This window comes from Octopus sinensis, linkage group LG11, assembly GCF_006345805.1.
Source record: "Octopus sinensis linkage group LG11, ASM634580v1, whole genome shotgun sequence".
NCBI classification, from domain to species: Eukaryota; Metazoa; Mollusca; class Cephalopoda; order Octopoda; family Octopodidae; genus Octopus; species Octopus sinensis.
In genome coordinates this window covers 7,721,646-7,743,945 of record NC_043007.1, presented here as the reverse complement: position 1 = coordinate 7,743,945, position 22,300 = coordinate 7,721,646, and positions in this window count along the sequence as shown.

The window sequence follows — 22,300 nt, the reverse complement described above, 5'->3', positions numbered from 1 at the left end:
GAGGAATCAAACACGGGATGCAGTCTTGGGTCAGTCTTGTGTGTTAGCCCTGAAATTTATCCTATGAAGCTCATCCACAAGTACAGGCTATCAGACAGGCGGTAATCTGGAGTCTCTTTTGATTGTTTTATTAAATACAGGCCTGACAAACAACAAGTATACATATGATTTTTACAATTACAAGCAAAGAGAGTCAAGTCAGCAAGTCCTTTCGCTGCATTAATTTGCAGTTATGTCATTGAAATTCGATCTCCCGGTTATTGATGTATTATGCAATATTATATGCAGCAGCTTATTCATGGGTTCTCGAACTCAGCTCATGAATAGTTTATATGAATTCATTTGCTGCAGAGGCTTGAATTATCAATAGTTTATAATCATATTGAGTTGGATGTGTTTACATGGTTAGATTTGTATTTTAGAAACGGATAAAAATAAACCCCTGAAGATATCTTCCTTACTAACAATAAAAAAATAAATTTATACACACAGATTTGGTAATATATGTGCGTTTATACACACACACATCAAAATATAAAGAATTACCTATACTTACATTCATCCCAATTGATTCAATCAAATTTCCAAACAGAATATTTTGCTGTAGATAAATGAATGGAGATATACTGGCACACCGCCTAATATTTTGATTATGAATGATAAAATTTAAAAGTTGGTAATGCTCCAGGTGTATATATATATATATATATATATATATATATATATATATACACACTCATATGTGTGTGTGGAATCAAAGAAAACAATAAATATATGTGTATATGTAAATAAAATATATATATAGGCGCAGGAGTGGCTGTGTGGTAAGTAGCTTTCTAACCAACCACATGGTTCCGGGTTCAGTTCCACTGCGTGGCATCTTGGGCGAGTGTCTTCTGCTATAGCCTCGGGCCGACCAATGCCTTGTGAGTGGATTTGGTAGACGGAAACTGAAAGAAGCCTGTCGTATATATGTACATATATATATGTGTGTGTGTGTGTGTGTTTGTTTATCTATGTTTGTCCCCCTAGCATTGCTTCACAACCAATGCTGGTGTGTTTACGTCTCCGTCACTTAGCGGATCGGCAAAAGAGACCGATAGAATAAGTACTGGGCTTACAAAGAATAAGTCCCGGGGTCGATTTGCTCGACTAAAGGCGGTGCTCCAGCATGGCCGCAGTCAAATGACTGAAACAAGTAAAAGAGTAAAAGAGTATATATATTTATATATGTGAAATAAAATGAGACAGCAAATCCAAGGCTGTGTAGAATTAAAGGACATTTATAAAGAGAAAAGTAGTCTTACAGCTGTTTCTGGGATATTACAGATATCCCTTCATCAGAGTTAACTAGAGGGAAATAGTAGAGTTCAGTAGAAGGAGTTATTTTGGAAAAGGATGGATATAGGGAGTATAAAGGGAAATAAGAGAATAAAATTAGAAGTAAAAATATATGTAGAATCCTCATATATTATCAAACCGAGAGTCTAACTACGGCCCACCTATATATATATATATATATATATATAAATTAATCAAAATAAAAACATGATGCCAAGGATTCAGCGGTACATATGTTTCGGGCCTTTATTAGACGGATTTATAACAATGCATAATGTGTGTCTATGGCCTTCTTCAGCCGCGCACAACTACTACCTCAAGGACATGTATTACATCAAAAATTCTATGTGGGGGATGCAAATCCTCTCATTCGCGTACGACATAATGCGGCAACAGCATTTTTATATATAAATACATGTTATATTTGTGTGTTGTGTGTGTGTGTGTTGTGTGTTTGTATATTATGTGTGTGTGTATGTGTGTGTGGGGGTGGGGGTCAGATATGTGTGTGTGAGTGTGTGGTGTGTGTGAGATGTGTGTATGTGTGTGTGTGTGTATGTGTGTGTAGTATGTATGTATGGCCCGCACACACTCGTAGGCGCGCGCGCGCACGGGCGGACACGCATATATACACACACCATCCTACCCCAAAAAATTCTTTAAACAACACACATCTAGTTTCGCCACCCTGAAACCATTCAAAAACAGCCCCCACACACACGCAGACGCTTGTATACGTGTGTGTGCACGCACACAGGGGCACGCACACTCACACTAGCCTCACCTCCATACAGGCACATATATACACACGCAGCACCATGTCAAATGCCATCCAAACTCATGCATGCGTACACACGCACGCACACACGCGCACACACACGCACACACAACACCATGACAACCACACACACTTGACAAACAGACGCCATCTGACCAAATACTACAGGCACACAGACACATCTACTCACACACACGCAGAGAGACACACATACTCACCTCATGCTAACCCCAAAATCATTGATGCTTGAAGGAAAACCATAAACAGAAAAAAACGGGTACATTTTTCTCAATTCAACATTTCTGCTAAAACGGACAGGTCAGTAAACAAACTCGCGTTGAATTCATAATATTCTGTACTGACCCTGAGATGTATAATATATTCATTTTAATTTTTTCTGCTAATTTTTTCTGCCAATTTTTCAAATATTCTCACCATACTGTTGTACTATGTCCTTTTTACCAAAGACTGTATATATACATGTAATGTGACAATTTGCAACAACCAATAATTAACGCAACCAAACTTCCAATAATATATTTGTTTTATTATTTTCTGCCCATTTTTTCAAATATTCTCATCACACTGTTGAACTTATTTATGCCCTTAACATGTCCCTGTTACCAAAGACTATATATATACATGTAATGTGGCAATTATGTAAAAAAAACTTTTTTGAATTCATAATATTCAATGTGGCAATTATGTAAAAAACTTTTTTGAATTCATAATATTCTATGTTACTTTTGACAATCTTTTTTCCAAAGAGTGAAACCGGTTAAGTAAATAAACATCTTTTAAATTGCATTTTCAAACCTTCTTTCGTATATATATATATATATATATATATGCGCATAAATCCATGCTCACATTCACACACACGCTCACATACATATACCTTTGTGTGTATGCATGTCAATATGACTTACTCAAAGTATATGTGTTGACATATGCTTCTAGCTGCGGTATTTCGTCTAAGACAGGTCTCTTCAAAGCTAGGCGAAGCTCAATCACCTCTAGAGTGCACAAAAACAACAAATATCGACACTTTGCAGTTTTTGCTGTTCATCAGTGAGCAGAAGAAAGGCAGAAGTGGAAAGAAATAATGTAAAATCTATTTACTGATGTGTAAAAGCGCCGATCAAGTAGAATGAAGTTCAAAGTTTGTATTAGAAGGTGATTTAATTATATAAACGTTATCTATATCATATATACAAAGTATTTTGTTAAACGCTTGTAGGTGCGATATTTCGACTAAAGGAGTATTTTTATAGACGTATAATGTTAAATTACAGTGTATACTTTATATATATATATATATATATATATATATATATTCATATACACATGTACGTACGCACACATACATATCAGTTTGATCTTTTCAAAATGAACCAAGTTCAGAAGCTTTTCTTGTCAGTCATCAACCACCACTACAACCACCATAGCAACAACAAGAGATAAGAGCAGAATTCAATATAGAATCGGCAAAGTTTGAAAAAGATGAGACGTTGATAAATTATACGGATGTTATAAAATACAAAAGTAAATATTTCTTGAAGCATGATATATTTTCTCTGTTAAAAACTTTATAAAGTTCCAATCAAGATTTTTCTTTATCGTGAAAACATCACAAATTATTAATGTTGTCTCATTCTAGGCGTGATACACAGATAAGTCTGCAGAAGTCTATACCCACGAGAGAAAGAGAGCGAGAGAGAGAGAGGGGGGGTGGAGAGAGAGAGAGCGAGAGAGAGAGGGGGGAAAAGGGGGCGGAGGAGAAAAATCAAGATTTCGATCTGGTAATTGCACAAGTCAACAATTATGTAAGAAATTGATGAGGTGCATTAAGTATTTTATAGTGCGTACAAAGAGACATTACATATATATATATATATATATATATATATATTATATAAAAGGGCTTAGTAAAATAAATTACTTTGCCGCATACTGAACTCGTTAGAAATAGCAGCTAAAAAAACTTTTTTAAAACTATTTCTAATACTTAAAGAAAACCGCTCTCATATAGTGTTTGCTCAATTCAACTCACGCAAATATGGGGGTAGAGACATTAAAAAATCAAGTGCAAAGGTTATTTGAGAACGTACGTTTCAAGATTAGTCAAAGTCGACATTTCTATCATCAGCTCAGAACTCCCTGGTTTGGATTTGAAAACACTGAAAGTGGGAGCATACCCTTTCGGCTTCCTCTCGCTTCTGAAGATCTGCTCGTAACTAACAGTGCCAACAAACTCAAAAATGCAAGCGAAGAATTTCTGCTCTCCCCTTTCCACCAGCGTGGGCTAAAATCAGTAAACACTATGCTTTTTTCGGTAAAATCCGCGATCCATAGATATACGTATACATATATGCATAAACACACACACACACACACACACACACACACACGACTGGATTCTTTCAGTTCCCGCCCACCATATCCACCCATAACAATTTGAACTGCAGTAGGACACACACATGCCCAAGGTGCCACACAATGGGACCGAACGCATAGTTGGGAAGCAAGCTTCTTACCACGGAACCACGCCTGCGCCTACATACATAATACATGCATGCATACGTACGTACATACAGGCATATATATATATATATTACATATACATATATACATACACATATATATGCATATATATATACATATATATATATATATGTTCTTTTATTCTTTTAGTCTTTTACTTGTTTTAGTCATTTGACTGCAGCCATGCTGGAGCATCGCCTTTAGTCGAGTACATCGACCCTAGGACTTGTTCTTTGTAAGCCTAGTACTTATTATATCGGTCTCTTACACCGAATCGCCAAGTTACACGTAAACACACAAACATATACACACGCATACATACATACATACATACATACATACATACATGCATACATACATACATACATACATACATATACGACTAGCTTCTTTCAGTTTCCCGCTACCAAACCCACTCACAATGGTTTGGTTGGCCCGAGGGTATATAGTAGAAGATACTTGCTCAAGGTCCCACTCAGTGGGACTGAACCCGGAACCATGTGGTTGGTAAGCAAGCTACTTACCATACAGCCAACACGCATGTATATATAAATATTTGGTGATATATTTGTGTTTACACATACACACACACAGTCCTCTAAATTTTGTATGTAAAACATTTTTAATCTTCGGATTTAAAAAGAAAAATGCTAGGCCACTGGTTGTAATTGATTAATATCAATTTCTACCCTTATTTAATTTTAAATAAAAAAAATGTTCTCTAACCGGTAAATTGACTTCTGTAGTTTATTAACTGCAGAGTAATTTTCGAGCTGAGCGCGCCAAAGTGAAGGCATTTGAAAGATACACATTAATATAATTTGTGGAACTTTAAACATACTGGATTTCGGTCGAGCGCCCTGTATCTAGTTTTGGGAATTATGTTTGGTAAACGACAGACTATTCTGATGAACTTGCAGATGTTTGCGTATCCATATACGTAAATATTAACAAGCGAAACTAATTAGTACATAGGTAATCGTTTTTTTATTTCGTATATTTTCATTTGTCTTGTTTATTTTTACACTTTAGTTTTTTGGTGAATTTTTTCTTGAGAACACATTCTTTGTGGAAAATGGCGATTTTGACGTCTATATCTAGCATACAGGCTGTTCATTTTTTAGTGGTCAGTTCTCTAAATTTTGTATATCTGCAAGGATTTTAAACTCCCCTTTTCCTGTCCGAAATGGTCGGGACTGCTGGTACTTGACTGATGGAAGAAAGCCAAGAATGACTCATTTTTTGTCTGATCTAATTGCTGTTTCTCTTGTCTGCCTTTATGTCGTCTATCTGTCCGAACGTTTAAATGCCCTCTATTGCGTTTTTGTTCCATTCACATATACGAGGGGCGTTCAATAAGTAATGCCCCTGACCCACTTCCCATAGTAGTAGAGCAACGAAACTTGGCACAGTTATTAGTCTTTTTCTACATAGGAACCACCCAGAGTTACGCATTTCTCCCATCGTTTGATGCGGCTCTAGAGACTGTTTTTTTAGAAGAACCCAGTTTGGTCCTCCAACCTCAACGTGACTTCAGAAATCAAGGCTGCATCATCTGGGAAACGCTTTCCTTTCAAAAACAACTTCATGATTGGGAAGAGGTGAAAATCAGAGGGTGAAAGGTCAGGAAAGTAGGAGGGGATGGGGAGGAGTTCATAGCTGCACGCCTGTGCTTCTGATCTGGCGACACGCGAGTTGTGGACCGGAGCGTTGTCCTGCAGGAGGAGGATGCCTTTGCTGATCTTGCCCCGCCTCTTGATTTTGATAACTTCTCTTAATTTCCTCAAAAGTGAAGCATAATAGGCTCCTGTTTGGAAACACTAAAAAGAAGGAACTTTACCTATCGGCGAACTTGTCGCTTCAGATGAACCAGCTCCAACTGCCAGTGCCAACAAATTCAAAATGTGCAGGCGTAAATTTCTGCACTCCTTTTCCACCCACGTAGTCTATCTAGCAAACATTATATTTTAACCGCGAGAACCGAGGCAGTATGACAGAGAGAAATGAATTATAATATCAACAATTGAGGGTAAAATTAATTAATCAATTTCACCAAGTGTTCAGTATGTAAAAGGACCATTTAAGGCGAATTCAAAATACTACATTATATAATTAGGGCTTAGTAAAATAAATTACTTTGCCACATACTGAACTTAGTAGAAATAGCAGCCAAAAAAATTTTTTTAGCCATTCCTACTACTTAAAGAAAATTCTCTCAGATAATGTTTACTCCAGACAGCTCACGAAGGTTTGGAGGTAAATACAGAAAAATATCACAAGTACATAGATCGTTTGAGTACGTCAACGTTTCAAGATTAGCCAAATAAAATCAGAATTTCTTTCGTCAGCTCAAAATTTCTTAATTTGGATTTGGAAACACTAAAAAGAAGGAACTTACCTATCGGCGAACTTGTCGCTTCAGATGAACCAGCTCCAACTGCCAGTGCCAACAAATTCAAAATGCGCAGGCGTAAATTTCTGCACTCCTTTTCCACCACGTAGTCTATCTAGCAAACATTATATTTTAACCGCGAGAACCGAGGCAGTATGATAGAGAGAAATGAATTATAATATCAACAATTGAGGGTAAAATTAATTAATCAATTTCACCAAGTGTTCAGTATGTAAAAGGACTATTTAAGGCGAATTCAAAATATTACATTATATAATTAGGGCTTAGTAAAATAAATTACTTTGCCACATACTGAACTTAGTAGAAATAGCAGCCAAAAAAATTTTTTTTAGCCATTCCTACTACTTAAAGAAAATTTCTCTCAGATAATGTTTACTCCAGACAGCTCACGAAGGTTTGGAGGTAAATACAGAAAAATATCACAAGTACATAGATCGTTTGAGTACGTCAACGTTTCAAGATTAGCCAAATAAAATCAGCATTTCTTTCGTCAGCTCAAAATTTCTTAATTTGGATTTGGAAACACTAAAAAGAAGGAACTTTACCTATCGGCGAACTTGTCGCTTCAGATGAACCAGCTCCAACTGCCAGTGCCAACAAATTCAAAATGCGCAGGCGTAAATTTCTGCACTCCTTTTCCACCCACGTAGTCTATCTAGCAAACATTATATTTTAACCGCGAGAACCGAGGCAGTATGATAGAGAGAAATGAATTATAATATCAACAATTGAGGGTAAAATTAATTAATCAATTTCACCAAGTGTTCAGTATGTAAAAGGACTATTTAAGGCGAATTCAAAATATTACATTATATAATTAGGGCTTAGTAAAATAAATTACTTTGCCACATACTGAACTTAGTAGAAATAGCAGCCAAAAAAATTTTTTTTAGCCATTCCTGCTACTTAAAGAAAATTTCTCTCAGATAATGTTTACTCCAGACAGCTCACGAAGGTTTGGAGGTAAATACAGAAAAATATCACAAGTACATAGATCGTTTGAGTACGTCAACGTTTCAAGATTAGCCAAATAAAATCAGCATTTCTTTCGTCAGCTCAAAATTTCTTAATTTGGATTTGGAAACACTAAAAAGAAGGAACTTTACCTATCGGCGAACTTGTCGCTTCAGATGAACCAGCTCCAACTGCCAGTGCCAACAAATTCAAAATGCGCAGGCGTAAATTTCTGCACTCCTTTTCCACCCACGTAGTCTATTTAGCAAACATTATATTTTAACCGCGAGAACCGAGGCAGTATGACAGAGAGAAATATATATATACATAAATATATATATATATATATATATATATATATATATATATATATATATATATATATATATATATATATATATATATATATATATATATATATATATATATATATATATGTATATATATATAGTTAATCCAAACATGAAAACACAAAGAGAAAATACAACAACGCGAGGACGTGGAGCAAGTATAGTATTATATTGGACGCTCAGGAAAGAAGGAAAGAAGGAGGGTTTAACTTTTCGAGCGGAGCTCTTCGTCAGAAACATAGGAAAAGGAAAGATCCAAAGAAGGTAAGATATATATATTTACGAGTATACATATATATGTTCAATGGCTAATAAGAGAGGAACGATATTTTATGCTATAAGGAAAACTGGTTCTTCTGAAATTTTGGTCCAAATATAAGGAAGCTAATTACCCATGCCGGAAGGAATTTTGTTTTGGTAAATGAGATTGGAATATGAGTAAAAGAAACAATATACAAATATACAATTTCATTAGAAATGTTACTGAAAGATGAAAAGCAGGTCTGTTTCCGCTTGTTGCTTTTGGTATTTGTTTATGCACGGATAGGTTTTATGCTTTCGTGTGTATCGATCTATTTATGTACTTTGATATGTTTGCTACGTATTCTCGATTATTCGTGTGTGCGTGTGCGTATGTATGTGTGTGTGTGTAGTTGTGTATGTGTGTAGTTTTGCGTATGTGTGCTTGTGTATATGCACGTCTGTGGAGAGTATGTTTCCATTTGTGTCCAAACGAACAGCATCTTAGGCGGTTTTGTTTCGTTATCTTTCCCAAGAATCATGAAATGTTAACAGTGGTTCTAAAGAATTGCATAAGTAGCGTGTGCATTTATTTATCTGCAAATATCATTTCTTAGCTGATGTCTATATATAAACACCATTAAGACGTCATATCGTCGTATGAATAATGGTACGGTAACAACGATAATATGTTATTGTATATAATAACGTCTCTACTTGTTCCGAGTTCAAATGACGATAAATGCACATGTCATCCACTTCGGAACGATAACATAAATTGACACATTCTTTTTCAATCAGCTGTATTCTTCATTCAAATTTTGTGGCCTTCTTTCAATATTATAAATCGATTTCTATAATATCAATAGTACGGTGCCATTTGTTAAGTACCGGCTTTGATTTGTTCCGCTGTTGACTCGAGCATATATTTCCACGTGCCTTAGGCAAATGAGGTGGCGCAGTCTTGGAACTTTATGCCCGCATCTTTGGGTTCCTACCGAGGGCAACTGGGTTTTTTTCCCTGTTGGGATCCTTAAAGAAAATATCAGTCCATTACTGCATTCGAATCTTTTTCTCTCTATCTGTCTATCTCTGTCTGTCTGTCTGTCTGTCTCTATCTCTGTCTGTCTGTCTCTATCTCTGTCTGTCTGTCTCTCTCTGTTTCTGTCTCTGACTATCTCTCTCTCTTTCTCTCTCTCTCTCTCACTCTCTCTCTCTCTCTCTCTCTCTCTCTTTACCACTATCTTTCTCTTCCAGAGAAACCGGCTGGTGTCAGCCCTGCAGATGCCTAGGTCCAACCAACTTTAAAATGCCCTCGGACACGGTGTTCCAGTCACAATCGCAAGTTGGGAGCTCAAGGTAAGGCAAGACAAAAGAAAGCGTAAAATGGAACGCGGATCAGTTCGATTGACGGTACCTCTCTCCTTTAAAAAACTAGCTTCGTTCACATATCTGCAAACCTGTGGCTACTACACACACACACACACACACACACACACGCACACAGATTGCATTAAAAGCATCGTATCTTTCTAACCGGGGAAGGTGCAGTCACGCAACAACCCCTACTTTACGGAGCCATTCTTCAAATTGATGAGGCAGTCTTCAAGGAAATCCAATAATCCAACAAATGAATTTGGAATCTCTTTGCTGGTCCTGCAAGAAATAGAAACTAAATATCCTTGAAACAGTATGTTACCGTCTTCAAATTCTTGATATAAAAAAGAGACAGGGTAGTCATAGCTGGAATGTCTTTGAGAATATCGGCTGGGGTCGCAGCTGGTAACAAAAGTATCACTGGTAGTTTTCTTGTTGCTGACAAAATCCAGGATTGAAACTTAGAATCCACCGTACACCCTACATTCCATTCCAACGCACGAAGAATTCCGATACTTTCACCTCTGGAATGACAACTCATTTAATCTTTCTTTCCTTCTTTCTTTCTTTCTTTCTTTCTTTCTTTCTTTCTTTCTTTCTTTCTTTCTTTCTTTCTTTCTTTCTTTCTTTCTTTCTTTCTTTCTTTCTTTCTGATTTGCGTACTGAACTTCTGATAGAGTCGAAGGGAGGGGCGAAGGGCGGGGTTGGAACATTTTAAAATTGACAGAATCTCTCTCTCTCCGGGTCTGAATGTGGTCAATTTCTTTCAATGAGAAAGAGAGACGAGGGTGGGGGAGAAAGTGAGTGAATAGGCGAGGGACTGATCGGATGAACGACTGGTTGAATGAGTCAGCGAATGACTTTGTGAGGCTGAATGAATGATTAAGTGAGAGGGCGAATGATGGATGAGATGCGTCCACTCCTGGCCCGGACCTTTCACACTTCCTCCATACTGAAACGATGGAAATCAAAGTCATCCTCGTCGGTGAAGATGAAGAAGAAGGAAACGAAAAAGAAGATGAAGAACTAGACGAAGAAAGTAAAAGAAAGCGAAGGAGAGAAAGAAGAACAAGAAGGAAGAGAAGGAGGAGCAGAAGAAGAAGGAGAAAAAGGAGAAGGAAGAAGAAGAAAAAGATGAAAAAGGAGGAGAAGAAAAAGAAGATGAAAAAGGAGAAGGGGAGAATGTGGGATGGGAAAACGTGAAGAATGAAATGGAAAAAAAGAAAGAAGAAAAGTATACACGCATACAGAGAGAGAGGGGGAAGAGACGGAGAAGCATAGAGAGAGAGGGGGAGGGAGAGAGAGATGGGTATGAGTGATACAGAAATTGTTAGAAAGTATAAATAGCTTAACGAATATTATTAAATAACACTGAACTCTTTCCTTTGGGGAGATATAATTTTTGAGTTATTTTAATAAACTTGATTTAGAAGGTTTCAAAAATTTAAATGAAACGCAAGTTTACTCAAGAAACTTAAGAATGGTGGTGGATCTCCGTCGGTTCACAATGAGGATTCAGTTGTTTAATGTCCTCAATGGTCTGCTTCTGAATTCAATGTAAAAGTAGCTGAGCATTTCACAAACACGAGTACTTTTTTAGCATTACTCTAGATTAAGATCAGCGTGATACAGGGTGCGACAGAGCTGTACCATTCGAAATCTAGGCACAATCCACCAGATGCGCTTCTGTACAGTTTCCGTCTACATAATTTCACTTATAAGCTATGGATCAAATCGAGGCTATAGAAAATGACATTTGTTTAAGATACTACGCAGTGTGGTCGAACCCGGGACCTCGCGCTTGCAAAGCGAACTTTTTAACTATTCAGCCATATTATATATATATTGATATTTCGCTTTGGCACAGCGAGCCATCAACAAACTTTCTCACTCGTGACGCCTTCATGTTCTGAAAGTGTAACTTTCCCAGGCAAAGCAAGCATCATATTCAAAGCTCTGATGAAGCTATACGATGTTATCCTAGTACTCAACTAAGAGTCCACCACACCTTATAAAAGAAGCAGCTGTAAGCTAAGGAAGCTCATTACATGACATTTGGTTTTCTGGTGTCATCCCTTTCTTTCTTTCTTTATATATATATAATATACACACATATATATATGTAAATGTGTAAATGTATATAGACACAAAACACACACATACATAAACACGCACACACAAGCAATATGGAGAGTGAATATTTGTATCCTGGCGACGTACTATTTTACTAAGAGATACTTTAAATGGTAAAATAAATATGTTAAACTATCCGACTTTATTTATTTTAATGCTTATGTTATCATAATATATTTTATTTTATATATTATTATTTTTTCTCTATAATATTTATTAAATTTGTTACTTTAAGCAAATTTGTCACGTTTGGTTGATTTCTTTTCTTTCTTCCTCAGGTAAATAAAACATCAGTTACATAAACCTCTCTAACTCACTGCAACGCTGTCTCACTTACTATTTCTCTTACCACACGAATACACACACACACACACACACACATACACACAAAGACATACATACACACACACTTAGGTATGTGTGTATGTGCTTCTTTGAATATGAATATATATATGTTTGTACATACATACACACACATGTATTCATGTATGCATCAATGTTCGCGTATGTATATATGTGTATGTATATAAATGTGTGTGTGTGTGTGCGTGCATTTATGTGTATATATATATTTATATATGCCTGCAATCATGGCATCAATATTTGTGCAATATCCATCCATCTATCTATCTATCTATCTATCTATCTATCTATCTATCTATCTATCTATCTATTTATCTATCTATCTATCTATCTATTTATCTATCTGTCTGTCTATCTATTTATCTATCTATCTATCTATCTATCTATCTATCTATCTATCTATCTATCTATCTATCTATCTATCTATCTATCTATTATCTATCTATCTATCTATCTATCTATCTATCTATTTATCTATCTATCTGTTTATCTATCTATCTATCTATCTATCTATCTATCTATCTATCTATCTATCTATCTACATATTTGTATACATGTGTATGTCTTGCTTTGTGGTCAGAAGTCTGCTTCCCAACCCATCAACACCTCTATCACATCACTGACTCTTTCACCGGTGCCTAATGGCATCTACTGCTTTCTCTGTCCTTCCCTATATATTGGTCAAACAGGACGCCGCTTGTCCGACCGGTTCACTGAAAACCTCCAGGACATCAGACTAGGAATAACGTCCCGCTTTTCTCCAGAAATTTCGTCATGACTAATATGACAAGTACATCTCACCTGAGCTTTCTGTCAGAGAGTGAACAAGATTAAGATGTTGGCTTGCCAAAGTACTACAAAGTCAAGGTTATTTGCCTGCAAATATGCTGAATGCTATAGAGATACCACATATAGGTGTTGAATTTTCTCGTAGGTCTCCTATAGACTATTCTTAGCTTGTAGGCATATAGGAGGGTTGTGACAACAACTTCTTGTCCAAAGACCATCGTCTTGGCATGAAATTGATTTTCCTAAGTTGCCGCACATCCTTTCGCAGCTGTTCGTCGATGTTTACTGCTGTTGATATAACGAACTTGTCAAGTGTCTGTAAATCTAGTCCATTCATTGTAACCTATTATTTCCAGGGCAGGTTTCCAGATAAAACTGGTTATGACCGCAATTTTCCTTATGTTTACTGAGAGGAGAAATTGTCAGAAGCTGTTGAGACAGGGTCGTTTCCTATAACATTTTCTGCCTATTACTAATATTAACATGGAAATTATCGTCGCAAAGAAAATCCCTCGAAACATTTTGTCGGACATGTTTGCATACATATGGTTCACAAATGTGCTGCCTGTCTCCTCAATCCTTCCTTTCTACAGTAGTTGCACTAGTCTTTATTTCTCGAAGCCGCCATCTCTCAAATTGTCTCCATCCAGGCACACCCGACGTACTCATCACTTTTCCCTCGGTCACTCGTTGTGATCTCTTCCCAATCATTAGACTCTACTCTAAGCCCTTCACTGTATCCTTCTTTTACCTTAACTTGTAACTTTGTGCAAACTACAATTATACACGCTAGCGAGCACACACACACCTGCATTCTTATTGCAGTCGCTTACAACAGCAATTATGCATGTGCATTTAGTCTTCCCTGTGATTTTCGACTCGAAGCCTTCCAAGAGAGCATATACGGCATCAGCTTTACATTGCCAGATGGCCTGCAAAGGATATGGGCGCAGCCCTTCCTCCAGATCTTTCCAATAAATAAATTTTGATTTTTTTCTCTCCTCCTCTTAAGTTTTGATCAGACCTATGATCAAAAGCATTTCAGCCGTCACCAACCTGACCTTTTAAATGTGTTCCACATTACACTGTCTCATGCGTCTTTCTTTTCTTTAATACGCCGGTGCGTAATTTGTAGGATTACTGCCATTTCTAGCAAGTCGAACGACCATGTAGAGGGCTTGTAGGGGGGGATAACTTATTTTCATTTGACCAAGAACGAATGACTATTCATGCCGTTAATATAATTCATGTGTGCGAGTTTGTAGACTCATGTGTGTGGGTGTGTATAATATGCATAGGTATTTCTATGTATGTAGATATATGCATATGTAAGTGTGTGCTGTGTGAGAGTATGTCTACGTGTGCGCGTATGTATAAGCATGAGCATGTATGCGTGATGCCACTTGTCTATATGTAAGTATCCCTTTAAGTGTGTGCTTAAATGTGTGTGTGTGTGTGTGTGTGTCACTATGTGTGTCCACTTTTTTGCGCATTCATACATGTATGCACATATGTGTAGGTGCATGTATGCGAGTGATGCGAATAAGAGAGTAGTTTGGGGAGTATGTGTGTAGGTAGGTGCATCTCCTTCTCTACACGTTTGTCCGTCATTCTCATCACGTCGCATTTAAAATCGCGTTGAGAGACCAACGGATTCAACCGTTTTAGGTTCCCCATTTCCATCATCTTCTTATTTTCATCACCTCTACTTGTTTCTCTCCCCCTCTCTCTCTCTCACTATATATATATATATAATATATATATATATATAAGTATATATATATGTATATATATATACATATATATGTATAAATATATATATATATATATGTATATATATATATATATGTATTTATACATATATATGTATATATATATGTATATATATATATATATGTATATATATATATATATATATATATATATATGTATATATGTATATATATATATATATAGTATATATATATGTATATATATATATGTATGTATGTATATTAGTCCCCTCCGGTTCTTTTACTCTTCTACTCCTCCCTCCCACTCTTCTCATCTCTTCCTCTCTTTCTCTTAAAGATGACAGAATTGATTTCAATGAAACGACAGGCTAACTTATGCTTCAAGTAATTACAGGAATCGGAATGGAATTTGGTGTTGATGCTGTAGAATGGTAAAGAAATGCCATTGTACAAGAACAATCAGCGAAATATATGAAGATGCTTCAAGGAATAACATTTCGCTTGAAGAATACAAACTTACAAATAAGACAAACGACAAATAACAAATATCTATCGTGTATCGTGGATCCGATTTCTCTACTGCATTCTCTCCCTTTCTCTTGCTATGCATATATACAGGCACGTATATGTATGTATGTATGTATGTATGTATGTATGTATGTATGTATGTATGTATGTATGTATGTATGTCAGGTCATTTTCGAGTGCTACTGGTAACATGTAACCCAGTACAACCTGTTGCATGGTCAGGTCGTCGGTGACTAAACCGTCAACCCCACCAAGCTTGCTTGGTGAGGAGGGTGTTTATTGAACACCCTGCGGGATGAAAAACAAAACACGTCAAAGGGCGGAGAAACTCTTGAGAGTCAACGGCCGTCCAATAAATGTCTTAGGCTGTATCATGCGCGGGGACATAGAAATAATCGGACTGAATACTCGATCGCGCGGTTAAACCATTGGGAGGACTCCTAGCCTTTGTTAAGGCATCATTCTAGGTAACTCAGGTAACTGGGATAACTCCGACATTGCGGCTCAGTGGTTATCGATGATGTTGACTTGTTCTTCTTTTCGGATTATGGCTGCTGTTGCTTAGTGAGTGAGATTGACTCAGTGCACAGCCTTTCCTCACTTTATAATGCGTTTTTTCAATTGTATGAACTAAACGTCAGAGGGTGTGACTGGGATAAACTACCTGCATCAACCTGCTATAAAAGCAGATAGTAATTTTGCCTTGTCCTTATTCTTAGTGCATGTTTTGATGAGTGCAGTTTGATTTTAACAGTTATTTTTTCAAAGCTATAATGGAAGTGACAAAGGAGCATATTTTGCTTTATGAGTTCAATAAAGGCAACAATGCAATGGAAAGTGTAAGGAATATCAATGTAGTATATGGGGATCGGACATTAAGCATAGGCCTGTACCAATGGTGGTTCCGGAAATTCCGAGTCGGAAACTACAGCCAAGAAGACGAGTCACGTCCTGGAAGATCTGCAGAGCTCGATGAGAACGTCCTGCAAACCCTGGTGGAACAAAATTCCATCGTAACTGTTGAGAAACTAGCAGAGAATCTTGGATTTGGTCATTCAACCATTCATCGGCACTTGCGCCAGAAGAAAAATGACCATCTTTGGTTTGAAGACGAAACCAAAGATGGTGAGGATAATGCTCGGCCACATACTGCGAAGATGACATTCGAAAGGCTGGAACAGTTTCAATGGGAAACGATGCCACACCCAACATATTCGCCAGACATTGACCCATCTGATTATCATTTATTCCGCAGTCTTCAAAATCATTTGGACGGAAAAAATATGAATTCTGTAGACAAGGTCAGAGCAGTACTGGAGGAGTATTTTTCATCACGGACAAGTGAATTTTGGAAGAGGGGCCTTGCAAGTCTACCAGATAGATGGAAGAGCATCTTCTTAGTAAATGAAGGAGAGTATATTTTAGATTAAAAAAGAACTTTGTTTATCTTAATTTTGAGAAATGAAAGAAGTATAAATAAACCGCATTATTTATGAGACGACCCAATACATCATTCTAACGCCTCAGCTTTGAATATCTTGAGCACTTCAAAGTGAAGTCTATGCATTGGAGAAAATCTTCTTCCTTATAATCATATATATATATATATATATACGTCATATATACATATAAGTATGTATATGTATATTTGTATATATACGTATATATGAGTGCCTGTGTATATGCATACATACATAAAATAAATAAGTAAATTATTTACGTAAAATATATAACATATAAATGCACACACACGTACACACGCCAAGATATATATGTATTTCTATACATATAAAACTGAGAATGTCTGTCTGTCTGTCTGTCTGTGTTTCCCTAAAGCTTGAGAACTACACAACCAATTTCATTCAAATTTTACACATGCCTTACTTAGGGTCCGGGGAGTGTCATCGCCAAAAAAATGTTCAACTTCTTGCCTAGAGCGAGCCCATAGCAATATCATATCTTCTCCACTATTTCAGTATTACGTGTTAAAAGTGAAACAAAAATATTTCTCTATTTTATGTCAGATACTTTCACTTTAACAATAAAAATAATAATAACAATTTAATCATATGTAGTAAGTAATAATTAAGATCAAACTAAAGCATAATATAATCGTAACATAACAAAAGTAAAAATAGCAATTGGTATAAAATTGCATCAATGACTTGAACTTGAATAAGTGGTTTCACATGAATGGGAATAAATTAAAAATAAAATTAGCGTGCAGAAATGGAATAGTCCATATGGACTATTATACATAAAGGACTATATCTAACCAGAGGCGATAAATTCGCCACAATAGAAGCAAGGTTCAAGTCAACAGAGCGTGCAAGGGAGTACTTGACTCGAACCTTGCAAAGTGGAAATATTTTATTTTCACCTTTATATCTGCGGCGTAGGACGTCCCGGATAAAAATTATAAATGTCCCACCATAGGCTGGATTGTAGCCACACTTCTATACAAGAGGGAGGACAAGATACAATTGATCGAAATTGCAAGAGACGGGCCTACAATTACATTCTGTTATATATTTTGAGTATTGTTATCACTAGCAATATCAAGATATAACTTTGTATTTTGTATTTTATGTGTAGGTATATATATATATATAGATGTACATGTAATATGTACATATATATATATATATACACATATATACATGCACTAGCACTATGACCCGGCAACAACGGGTCATAATGCTAGTTATATATGTGTGTGTGTGTGTGTGTGTGTGTGTGTGTGTGTGAATGCATGTATATTTGTGTGCATATAAGTGCCTATGTACGAGAGAAAGAGAGAGAGAGAGAGAGAGAGAGTGTGTGTGTGTGAGGGGGTAGAAAGGAAAAATAGACAGAGAGAAGGCGAAAACAAACGAGCGAAGAAAGAACTTAAGTTAAAGAGACAAATTCAGAAAATCAGAACAATATTAAATTTTCTTTTGATAGAAATCTATAGAAAGAGACAAACTTGAGATGTGTAATTTGTGCTGAAGAGAGTAACGTATGTATGTATGTATGTATATATATATATATATATATATATATATATATATATATATATAATATATATATATATATATATATATATATAGATGTACATGTAATATGTACATATATATATATATATGTCTATATATATATGTCTATATATTCTGTGTGTATATATATATATATATATATATAGATATATATATATATATATATATATATATGTATGTGTGTGTGTGTGTGTGTGTATATATATATATGTGTATGTTAAGGCATGCACACACGCACACAATACACACAGTACACACATATATTGTTAGAAATGATATTTCTAAAGTGAAGAGACATTATTTCAGTATAGACATAAATAGATACAGAAATATATTAATATGTATACGTACAAATTCACACACACGCATACATATCCGTATGCGTGCAGATACAATCATGTATTCACTCATCCATATGCACACATGCAACCATACGTACATGCATACATACACACATACACACATACATACACACATACATACTACATACATACATGCATGCATACATACATACATAAACACACATGCATACATACATACATACATACATACATACATACTACATACATACATACATACATACATGCATGCATACATACATACATACATACATACATACATACATACATACATACATACATACATACATACATACATATATACAGATGTATATATATATAACCATATATTCAGAGTTAGCGTGAACAGACAAGTACATATTGAGTTTTCAATTGCTGTAAACTCTAACAGCCATGTCAGAAAAAAATAATACAAACTTAATAAATAACTGGTTATTTTGCCAGTCATATATTGAAGAAACCTTTTTATTGAATATTGTAGCAATCTTCACACGCTCATTCTGCAGAGAATCATTAGAAATAACATGACTGGACACGATGACATCAACAACGTCGCTGAATGCAAACAAATTCTTTATTAATTTTAGATAACTAAAAATCGAAATTATGAATTAGCTTTTTTTGTCTTTTAGTTATGAAATCAATAATGTCGTATATTTGCTATGAAAAGTTTCTTACTTATGTCAAGTAGATGCTGTGTTGTCGTCACTGGGAAGCGAGCATTCTATAGTGGCTAGTATCATAGTTTTGGTAATGGTTTGAAGTCTGTGTAGTCTCGAACAGACTCAGATGTCCTTTCGGCTCGGCAGTCTTTGACACAGCGGGATATTGTGAATGTAACAGCGGGAAAGAGTGTAAGGTGTACAAGTGATCGCTTGGAGCTCAGTTTGCATTGAGTAGACTGAGCAACGTGAAATGAAGTGCTTTTCTCGGGGACACAGCGAGCCACCCGAGGTAGCTATCGAATCCCTGACCTTACAGTCTGGAGACTACCTATGTAACCACTGAACCACGTACCCGTATAAGATATTACGTCTATTGCGAATTCACGGGTTTATTCGGCTGGAATTTATATAAGTTTCTGTGATGTATAAGCGACAGAAAATATTAAAGTGCCACTGAACAGGACGCCAGTCTGTCGCAGCGTTAACTTCTTCAGCTGTTGCTGGTACAAATTGTCTGCTCAGTAGATAAGAGTCAGGTGAAATGAAGTATTTTGCTAAATAACACAATGCACTACGGGTAGGGGAATCGAAATCAAGACTTTACGGTCACAAATCCAACACCGCTGACCACTATGTCACGCGCTTTCGCTAGTTGGCAATACGGACACACTGAAAATACCCCGGAATAAACATCACTCAGAGCTAATATGGTATGCGGCGAAAGCTAAAACTAAAATCCTTGCAAGCGACACCTGTTGAATAAAAGAGAGAATGGTTGAGATTGGTAAATCTATTTTGCAAAGTAAAACAAAACACGCTGAAACAACAGCGGTGGAACGTATCTCCGTAAATAGAAGAGGTATTTTTATAGCAATATGTGTGACAACAAACAATGGTGCCTTTGTTAGCTTGCAGGAAGGTTGACTGCGCACAGCGAGATGTAAAAGATTATAGTAACAAGATTAGTGTATTACCAGAGAGGAGAGTCAGTGATATAAACACTTGAAAAATACTAATTTTAACTCGAAAATGCAGCTTATCTTTCATTTCCGTATCTTTTAAGCAATATCTTGTAGATTCCAAAGCAGTAAACAAAACAACTTTATTTTTTAAGGTCTCCATCATTGGAAAACAGAAGGATTAAATAATGTCTGTTAGTTAGTTATAATACTTATCAAATGTTAGCAAACAAATAACTAGAATTCGCAACAATAACTGAAAAATAACACAAATGAGTTGACAAAGAAGAGAAGGAGAGAGCGGGGAGAGAGGAAAATGCAATAATTGGTAAAAAATAATTGAGAAAAAAATAATTAATAAGAAATTAGAATGAAATTAATCTGTAGCCTACTTAATAATGAACTAATAAAAATCAGAGAGGCGTTTTCTCAAAAAGATACGGATTAATTCTGAAGCCAAAAGAATATAGGAAACAAGTGACTCGGATGTGGCGGAGTTAGAAATAATCCGAAACAAGTTTAGTGGTTGCTTTCCGCCAAAAGTATGTTGCATGGTTGTGTCATAGAAGCAAAAACAGGGAACAAAACAGAAAAGATCGGGATGGGAAAGCATTTGGAAAAGTCTTGACAGTTGGAGGTATCTTTTTGCTAACCACTGATAGCAAGATCTCAACGCGTTGGTCGGTATTAGCTGAAATACGCGTAATGCGAACGAATGAAACCTTTCGTATAACAAAGCTCTGCCGCCCATTTGTGTTTAATGAATAGAATGTACTCGGCTGTCTGGAACTGTTCTTCGATGTTGTCTGTGTTTAGTAGCTATAATCATTTACAGCCGAACAAGCAAATAGTGAGAAAGAAGTTTGCAGACGTTCCGGGAAAAACAAAGTCAACAAATTTATGTCAGCGTTGTGATGGCATCGATGAAATATTTGGTTATAGGATGGTTAGATGCCAAGGAATTGCTTGGTTACATTTCCTATTCCTAGACAACATAATCGTGTGTCACATATCCTCGACAGCATCCGTAAGATCAACTCTACATGCATGGGGAAAACAGCATCATGTGGATTGGAAAAGAGCTTTTCGGAACGTGTTGCACAATTCCATTGCAAAGAAATATTGAACGAAAGGCTTTTCACAGATCAACAGGAGGTTCTGGCTTCAGGTATTAATAAGGAGTCGGATAAAATATTTCGTTGAGATATCTGTTCCGAATTACTGGACACCTAGCTCAAAATCCACAGATGTCAATTTTACCTTTAATCCTTTTGGGGTCGACATAACAAGAAATATCAGTCCAAGGCTTTGCGTGAACGGAAATGTGAACTTCGGACTGAATGTGTTGTGTTACTTCTTCCGGCTTTCTGCATCCTGAGTCCAAATTCTACCTTGGCCTTCTTTACATAACGGACATGATATAATTGTTTAGGACATAAAACAAAAAAGGTCTTCTACAGTGGTAGAGGTTAGCAGTCCGATAGATATGAACATTTCTTCCAAAGTCAGTGGAAGAACATTGAAACTTGCAGGTTCCCTACTCTGTTCATAAATTCCCATTTCTAGCTCTAAGTATTGGTGCACTCGACTTAATCAGGAAATGTCTAAACGGTAAACGTAAAGTTGGTGTGTGTGTGTGTGTGTGGGGGGGGGGAATTACAAGCAATACCCACCAGATACAACACACACTTTGCAAATACAGTCTGTAAGTAGAATAGTAAAAATATGTAAGAATT